The sequence below is a fragment of the Corapipo altera genome, unplaced genomic scaffold (genome assembly GCF_003945725.1).
Source record: "Corapipo altera isolate COAL_440 unplaced genomic scaffold, ASM394572v1 52b, whole genome shotgun sequence".
In the NCBI taxonomy this organism is placed as follows: domain Eukaryota; kingdom Metazoa; phylum Chordata; class Aves; order Passeriformes; family Pipridae; genus Corapipo; species Corapipo altera.
In genome coordinates, this window is record NW_020884922.1 from 3,026,090 (window position 1) to 3,033,969 (window position 7,880).

Sequence of the window (7,880 nt, forward strand, 5' to 3'; positions counted from 1 at the left end):
CTGTGTCCTTCTCCACCTTTCAAGAAATATAAATTAGGACTATTTGGTTATTACATACTAAACCAACACGTACAGCTCAGGAAATCCCTGAGCTGCAAATCTGTAGAAGCTAGAAAAGCATCACTGTATGTTTGCCCTGTTCTAACACTTTTCCTGTCACCAAGCACTGTGGTCTCTGCCACAAAGAGGAGGAAAACAAGATAGACTTGACTTGAACAGCTTGAACATCTCTTGTATTTCATGGTATCAACCAACATAGGTTGACAGAATATGGCTCCCAAACTTCATTTCCTATTTTGCAGGACTATTTGGCTGATAAATGCAGTTCTGATCATTTAAAAATCCTCTCTGGAACAATGGTAACACACTGTGCTGGATCAGTAAGCTGCAGCAGAAAGCTAATATGGCAAAGATCAAACAAATTAATCTCTTAAAAACAGCTTTCTGCAATATCACTGAAAAGTCTTCAGATAATACAGTAATTGCAGAACGAAAATTCCCTTAGAGCAGACCATCAGTATTTAATGATATAACAACACTGATGTAGACAACGACATAAGTTAGGTATAAACTAGCCCACAAGAGGGTTAAAGCAGGACAAGAAAAATTAGCAAAGACTGGATAGAAGCAAAGACATTAGAAGGTTAACAACAGATACCCACCAATAACTAATATTCAGAGTTAAATACACACTACACAGGCAGGTAAAATGACTTAACCATCTTCTTCACCTTTATAGAGTGTAAGCATGTATTTTAGTTCTAGTTTTAAGAAAACAAGGCAGATTTCACATCACTGTGTAGAAGAAAAAGGGGAGAGCAGTGGATATGGTCTCTACTTGGAACCTTTAGCAAGGCTTTTGACAGTCTCCCGTAAGGTCCCCAGAGAGGAGCTGTTGATGTTCAGGTTGAATGAGCAAACAGTGGGATGAACCAAAATCTGTCTGAACAGCTGGGCCCAGAGGGTGGTGGTCAGTGGCACAAAGTCTGGTTGGAGGCCAGTGACTAGTAGTGTATCCCAGGGGTCAGCGCTGGGTCCACTCCTGCTCAACATCCTCATTAATGGTGTGGATGATGGGGCACTGTGTATCCTTGGCAAGTTTGCTGATGACGCCAGACTGTAAGGAGTCACACTGCAACCCAGAGCACAGCAACCTCATGACCTTCAGAAAGGGAAGGTGAAAAGCTTTGCACCTGGGGAGGAATAACCCCATGCACCAGTACATGCTGGGGACTGCCCGGCTGGAAAGCAGTTTGGCAGAAAAGGACCTGGGAGTCCTGGTGGACAGCAGGTTGAACATGAGCCAACGTGCCTTGCATTCTGGCTGCAATAGTATTGCCAGTATGCTGAAGGAGGAGAGCCTTCCCTTTATTCAGCACTCGTGAGGCCACATCTGGAGTTCCGGACTCATCAGCACAAGAGATGTGAACATACTGCACAGAGCCCAGCAAAGGGACACAAAGAAGACTAGTGCACCAGAGCACCTCTCAGATGAAGAAAGGCTAAAAGAGCAGAGACTTCACCCTAGGGAAGAGAAGGTTCTGGGGGGATCTTATCAACACATATGAACACCTAATACAAGGGTAGTAAAGGGGACAGACCAGGCTCTTTGCAGTGGCACCCACTGAAAGGACCAGAGGCAGTGAAGACACAGTGAAACACAGGAAGTCCTGCCCGAATATCAAGAAACACTTCTTCTGCTGTGAGAGTGACCCAGCACTGGCACAGGTTGCCCAGGGAGGTTGTGGATTCTCCATCCTTGAGAGTTATTCAAAAGCCATCTAAATATAGTTCTGAGCTACAGACGGCCCTGCCTGAGAACAGGAGTTGGACCAGACCATACCCAGAGGTCCCTTCCAACCTCAGCCATCCTGTGACTGATATTGAGGACTTACTGCTTTCAGAAGGTGATTTCCATGCATTTGACTTGAAGGCATGGCAACAAAAGGAGGGGGTTTGCCATTGAAATGCTAGGAGCTCGTGCTTTGCTATAGAATCCCTGTAAGATCAGTGGCACAGAAAAAAAGTTATGCCACAGAGTGAGGAAAGTGTCTGAGACATTAGACATTCACTAAAAGCATTCATGGGTATTCAAATACCCATATGGAAGAACTCTGTTTCTCTAGTAGGAACAGCAAGACGAGGGACAGCCACTAGCAGGACTTGTGAAATGCAGCACTAGATGCCTCTGATTACCAATGAATTTTTAAGCTGGCTGACTGGTTTCTTTAGCTCAAAATCTACTTACACCCTTTCTTCAGATTTATCATTTAAGTGACACTGTAAAAAAAGTCCCCTTCTGAATAGAGAAAAACCCCAAACTGTAGCCCCACACCATAGTGCACGGCACAGCCATAGCCCAGCTCAAGAGGAATACAAAGTCTTTTAAATAAGCAAACACCACAAGCTATGAAACAGCACAGCCCCTTTTTTGAAAGAAAGCTGTAATGAAAAGTCTGAATATGAACAGAAAGAAACCACAAATGGCATGATACTGACAGGACTACCACAGAGCAGTTACAGCACACCTACATGTTCTTTAGCACATTATCGAGAGGATTTGGTAGTAATGTACAGCTACAAGTTGCCTAAATGACTAGTGGTGTTTCTGTGGAAAAAAGAAAAACACACTACAGGAGAATGAGTCACTCTCAACCTGATGCCCTTCTATGGCAGCAGACTTCCAAAAGTATGGGTCGCAAATTCAGGAAATACAAGACAGAAATCTGTTCTCTGGTGCAAAATGCATCAAATCATCATTTTGTGTTCACAGATTCCATTCAACTGTACAGATTACGTGCAGCTGCAAAAAAAATGTTTTGTTTAACATTTAGCAGAAGGCTATTTCTTCAGTCAGAACACCACAACAGCTAAACAACTGCATCAACCACCTCAGTTGGGCGAGAGTTCTGAATCTGAAAACAACTGAGGTTGTAAACTATTTAACTATCCATCATTTCAGTAAGTACATCCTCTTGTGACAATGAAATGTGTATAATGGGAATTTAGAACCCCATGGTTCAAGGATACTTGAACACATGATAATAACATGAGCCAGCATTACTACATGAACAGCATACATATGTTAGCCACCAAATGTAGCTACGAAGCTGTACACTTGTTTAACCAGAATGAGAGAAACTTAAAGACCACATTTAGGCAAAGAAGGAAAAACATCTTATTTTTTACTGTCAGAGCACTGCTGTAGTGATTCCACTAAAAAAAATTGCTATCAAAATAAAAATCCAGTCATTGAAAATCTTAAAACCTTTTTGGGTCCCATCATGATAAGATTGTTAATGCTCCTTCAGGAGTTAATTATGAGCCACCAGGGAGGCTGTGAATCTACCAGCATACCAGCTTAAAACCTGGAGACAGGTTCTGGTCCCAGCTGAGGCTACTGCAAGAACATACATCATAATCTCTCCACCATTTTCCTTTGCTCTAAGCTTTTGGAAGCCATGACCACTTGGTGCAAAGTTGGAAAATGGCCTTTGATTTGAGCATTCAAATGCTATAAAAATATTTTTAAAAGTAAGAACTCTCACATTATTAAATACTTTGTGTCTTGGCTAGAGAAAAGCAACTGTATGTTTTGTACAAGTGATTTTATTAAAAACAAAGCACAAACAAGAACTGAATTCTAATTGCTTTGCAATGAGGTCCAATGAGCTTATTCTCATGCTGAATTAGTTTTAGCAACAGGGAAAGATCATTTAGCATGTCCAGTCCTTTACTTGCCAACTCCTCCAATTCCAAGCCTTGAAGTATTCAACAAAAACTCTGACATCACAGTGTCATCTGTCACTTTTCCAAACTTGTTAAAAACTGCCTTTTAAATACCACAGACTCCCCTCCTCACAGTGTCTTCCACTAAACACACATCTTCAAAACGCTCCTCAAGACATTCTATCTTTGATTTAGACAGGAATGGAACGAGGCCTGGCATAAGGAGTAGAGAGCGAGCACCACGCCAGAAAAACAAGCGGCCAAATTGCTTTGTCAGATGCACAGTACAGGCAAAATAACTCGAAAGAAAGCCCAGTTTCTGAGGTGCACAGCTCATCACAACACTTTGCACTGCTGAAAAGAGATTCTCTTTCCCATCTGTCCGTACCCCAGCCACGAAACTCCAGGTGCTTCCCCTCAGAGTAACCAGTGTTTGGTTCCTCTACAAGACCTTGTGAAGCAGCAGCTTTAGTACCTCCTGCTTCACATTTTGCCTACAGCCATCATATTTCAGGTAACAATCTTGCCAGATACAGATTCTGCACCATAAGAGAAAGAAACAAAGCTTCAGCCGCTCCAGCAAACAGCCTGTTATTCCCCAGCCTCCCCATGAGGAGCAGGGCAATAATTGTCAGATTACCTTCTGCCTACCCAATCTGCCCCACAATGACAAGAATATGGGATGATCCATATCATTGGAACACTTTATTAAGTACCTTTAAATTACTGCTCTAGAGACAGATACATTTTGTCAAAGTCAGCGAATTGTGTATACAATGCCTTACTAAAAATAAAAAAAAATGCAGAAAATGAGAAAGGAAAAACTGCTGTTACTAATGTATTAATAGTGGTCAAAGACAAAGGAAAGAGAGTTCCAACAACCTAAGAGGTCTTCATTAGAGGTCAGACAACAATAACTCATTTATATTAAAAAAATATACAATAGATTAAAAGCCATAAATCCTCTTTAGAATAACATCTCTTGATATTTACTAGAAAGAGAAAAAAATGCAGGCCTGATCATTTTCAGGCTGCATAGAGTACAACAAAATCTCATACCATAAATGAAAGAATAAACACTGAGAGACACATTCAAGAAAATTAATTTTGCAAAATGAACAAGAGATTAAAATTATACCACAATTATTGAAGGAAGTGACAGATTCCAATGGCTTCAAATGACAACAGAGTAAGGTCTACATTCAACTTCATTCACATGTGCAAGTATTCATTTTCCAGTTAAGCTTTTGGTAAAAACCCTGCAGCACAAACATTTGTCTATGCTAAGTCAACGTCAGATTCCACGTTGAAAACTACATAGTGAAATTACAATTTTTAGTATAATCCAGAGATCCCAATCAAAAAATATCTTACTGTATCAGAACTATCTACATATATAGAGATAACCTACCCCAGAGGTGAAAAAGGTGAGTTTAGGGAAACCTAATGGACAATAGATTATGAAGTATAATGCAAGATTGTAAGCAAATTTTTAAAATGCTGTTTTAACACAGGCTTGTCTTAAACTAATCAACTATGACATCTACAGTGCATAGAAAATAAAACAAAATTAGCATCCAGCTTAACTAGAGATGAGGGCAAACACAGCTGCACAAAGTAACACCACCAAGACCTGGTACAGAGCACAGAGTTTCCTTCTGGGCTATCTTCTAGTGAACAGGTAAACTACAGCTGCATGGGTATAACCACCCTCAATTACTAGAGATACTTCCAACTGACCCCTCTGACAAACAAAAAAAACACACCCTCCTGAATTTGGGTTGTTTTTTGGGGTTTTGTTTTGCTGAAGACAAATTTCCTAAGATTCCTGAAGTCTCCAGCAGCCTTGGTACCTTCATCTGTTGAGTTACACTACTGCTGTCACAAACTAAACCGGCAGATCTCATGGCTGGCAATAAAACAACAGTGACAGTGAGAAGTTCCAACACAGTTCATGCTGGCTGTAGCAGTGAGACTCGTGAGATGAAGACAAAATTTTCAAAGACTGCAAATTCTACAGTCACGTTGCTCCTCAAGCGGAACCAAATCAGCAGATGAGCAGTGCTCCCACCTTACACCTTCTACTCAGTTTTACAAAGTCTTTCAACCATTTAGAATTGTCAAACTTCATACCTTTGTATCACTGAGTACATGTTCTCTCCCAAATAAAACAAAAAACTCTTTAAATTGAAACAAAATGCTAATTTTCCTTGGAGGGGAAGGGTAAGAGAAAAGGAAGCAAGGTTGGTTGACTGCTTTTTTTAAGGACAGAAAGACTTTAAGAAATAGAGTACAGAGTTTATTGTCAAAATAATTCTATGCCAGAAAGAGAAAATAAGATCTGAAGTCCGGATAATTATTCCTGTAGTGGAGTAACTAATGCTGTGTTCATCCTCATTTAAACTGTCAGGCTTACAGTTTCGGAAAAAATACACGTGCACCCTGAAAATTACATTTGCACATTTATTTCAGTATTTTTTTCTCCAAATGATTCCTCTTGATTTACAGTCCTCTTGTCACTACAACCAGGCCTTGTCTTCATGTTCTCTCTGGGGCGTATACAGACACCAACCACTGCAGTCCTCTATGTGAAGTTGTTTTTAAGAGACAAATCCTTAGTGGACTTCAGTGAATCCAAGCTTAAAAAAAAATGTAAAAGCACAAGTAGTTTTTGTTTATGTTTTTTTCCTGTGTAAGTGGTTGTTGAGTTGACGCAGAGAAAAAACAGCAGCTTTTACAAGAAGCATCTTACAAATTTAGCTACCTAGATTGCTGCTAGTGTAATCACTACAATAAAATACCTTGAACCCCCTTCTCTTCTTTATGTAACTTTCAGATACCTACTACCATCAATTTAAGTCACCAGTGATTAACTGTGCCATAACTGTGAAAACACAGGTAAACACACTGCAGAGTTTGCCAAGCTTAGGTACATCCTTGGTTGTTTTTCTTCAACTGTCAGGTCATTTTTCATGTAGATATAATTGTATACTCAATAGTTATGTACTTTAGATAGTTCAAGAAGGATGTTTTTTACAAACATTCTATATGGCAATTAGAAAATTTAATAAATAATACTCTACAAAAAAACTACCTCAATTGTATGTTATTGTTTATAGTTTTTAGCTTTTACAAATATATAGCACATAAATGTTTTTGACTGATACCTTACTGTTGTTAGAATTTAAAAAGTTATTTTCTGACAGCTCTGACTTTCAGTGCCAACCCTATAACATGGCTATTGATATCTTAGTCCATTAATCTTACTTTATCATTGGTCTAACAACAGATATGCTCAAACCTCACATATGATTTGAGAACACAAAAAGAAGCAACATTTGTGCCCCAATTACTATTTTACTAAATTCCTTGTGACAGATCACAACTACTCTCAGCCCAGATCACATTCACAGTACAGTTTCACGTTACAGTAGCCAAAATAAACTTGCTGCTTTCAAAATGGAAGGAACTCAACCCTGCTTCCTCTTCCCTGTTCTTCGTTCCCAACTCTCCCTCTTGCAGCACCTTAAAATCCCCCCTTTCTTATCCATCTATTGTGATGCTCACCCAACCAGAGATAAACCAGGGCTATCTTTATATCATTTCAGCAAATTAAGTCACTTTCCTGCGGGATCAGACACTTACAATTAGTGCAAGGTAAGAAGAGGTGGGGAAAATAAACCTCTGCCTTCAGAAGGGAGCAATTTCTGTGACTTACAACATCTCAGGAAAGTTTCAGCAAGAACCTTCACAGACTATTACATATAGACTCTCTAAAAAGCAGCATGTGGGGCATGACAAACAACTGTAACCAGAAGAGGACCCTGGCAGAGCAAAGTCCAAAAATGCCTAGAATATTGGCCTGTGTATAAGTAACTTTTCATATTCAACCAGACATGAAATGATGCTTATGTGTAAATTCTGATGCTTAATTTCCTAAATTATTGTTCATAAATAACAATAGTGAAGTAAAATCAAATCTTAATGCGCTGCTGCTGCATTTATGAATCCTGTAACACTCTGTATAACCACAGTGGTGTGCAAACCTTTTGATGCAGCCAGAACAGTTTATTTTGTAAAAATGTTTTTTCAGCTTAGAGTCTGATGACAATAATAATAATGCCATGACAGTCATACCCTATCCCTCACTC

General features: G+C 39.6%; 1 protein-coding gene across 14 annotated transcripts in view; it reads right to left on the reverse strand.

Moving 5' to 3' along the window:
- Window positions 1–7,880, reverse strand: part of UBR5 (ubiquitin protein ligase E3 component n-recognin 5) — an 86,188-nt gene that overhangs the window by 73,477 nt on the left and 4,831 nt on the right. The gene's annotated exons all lie outside the window — the stretch shown is intronic.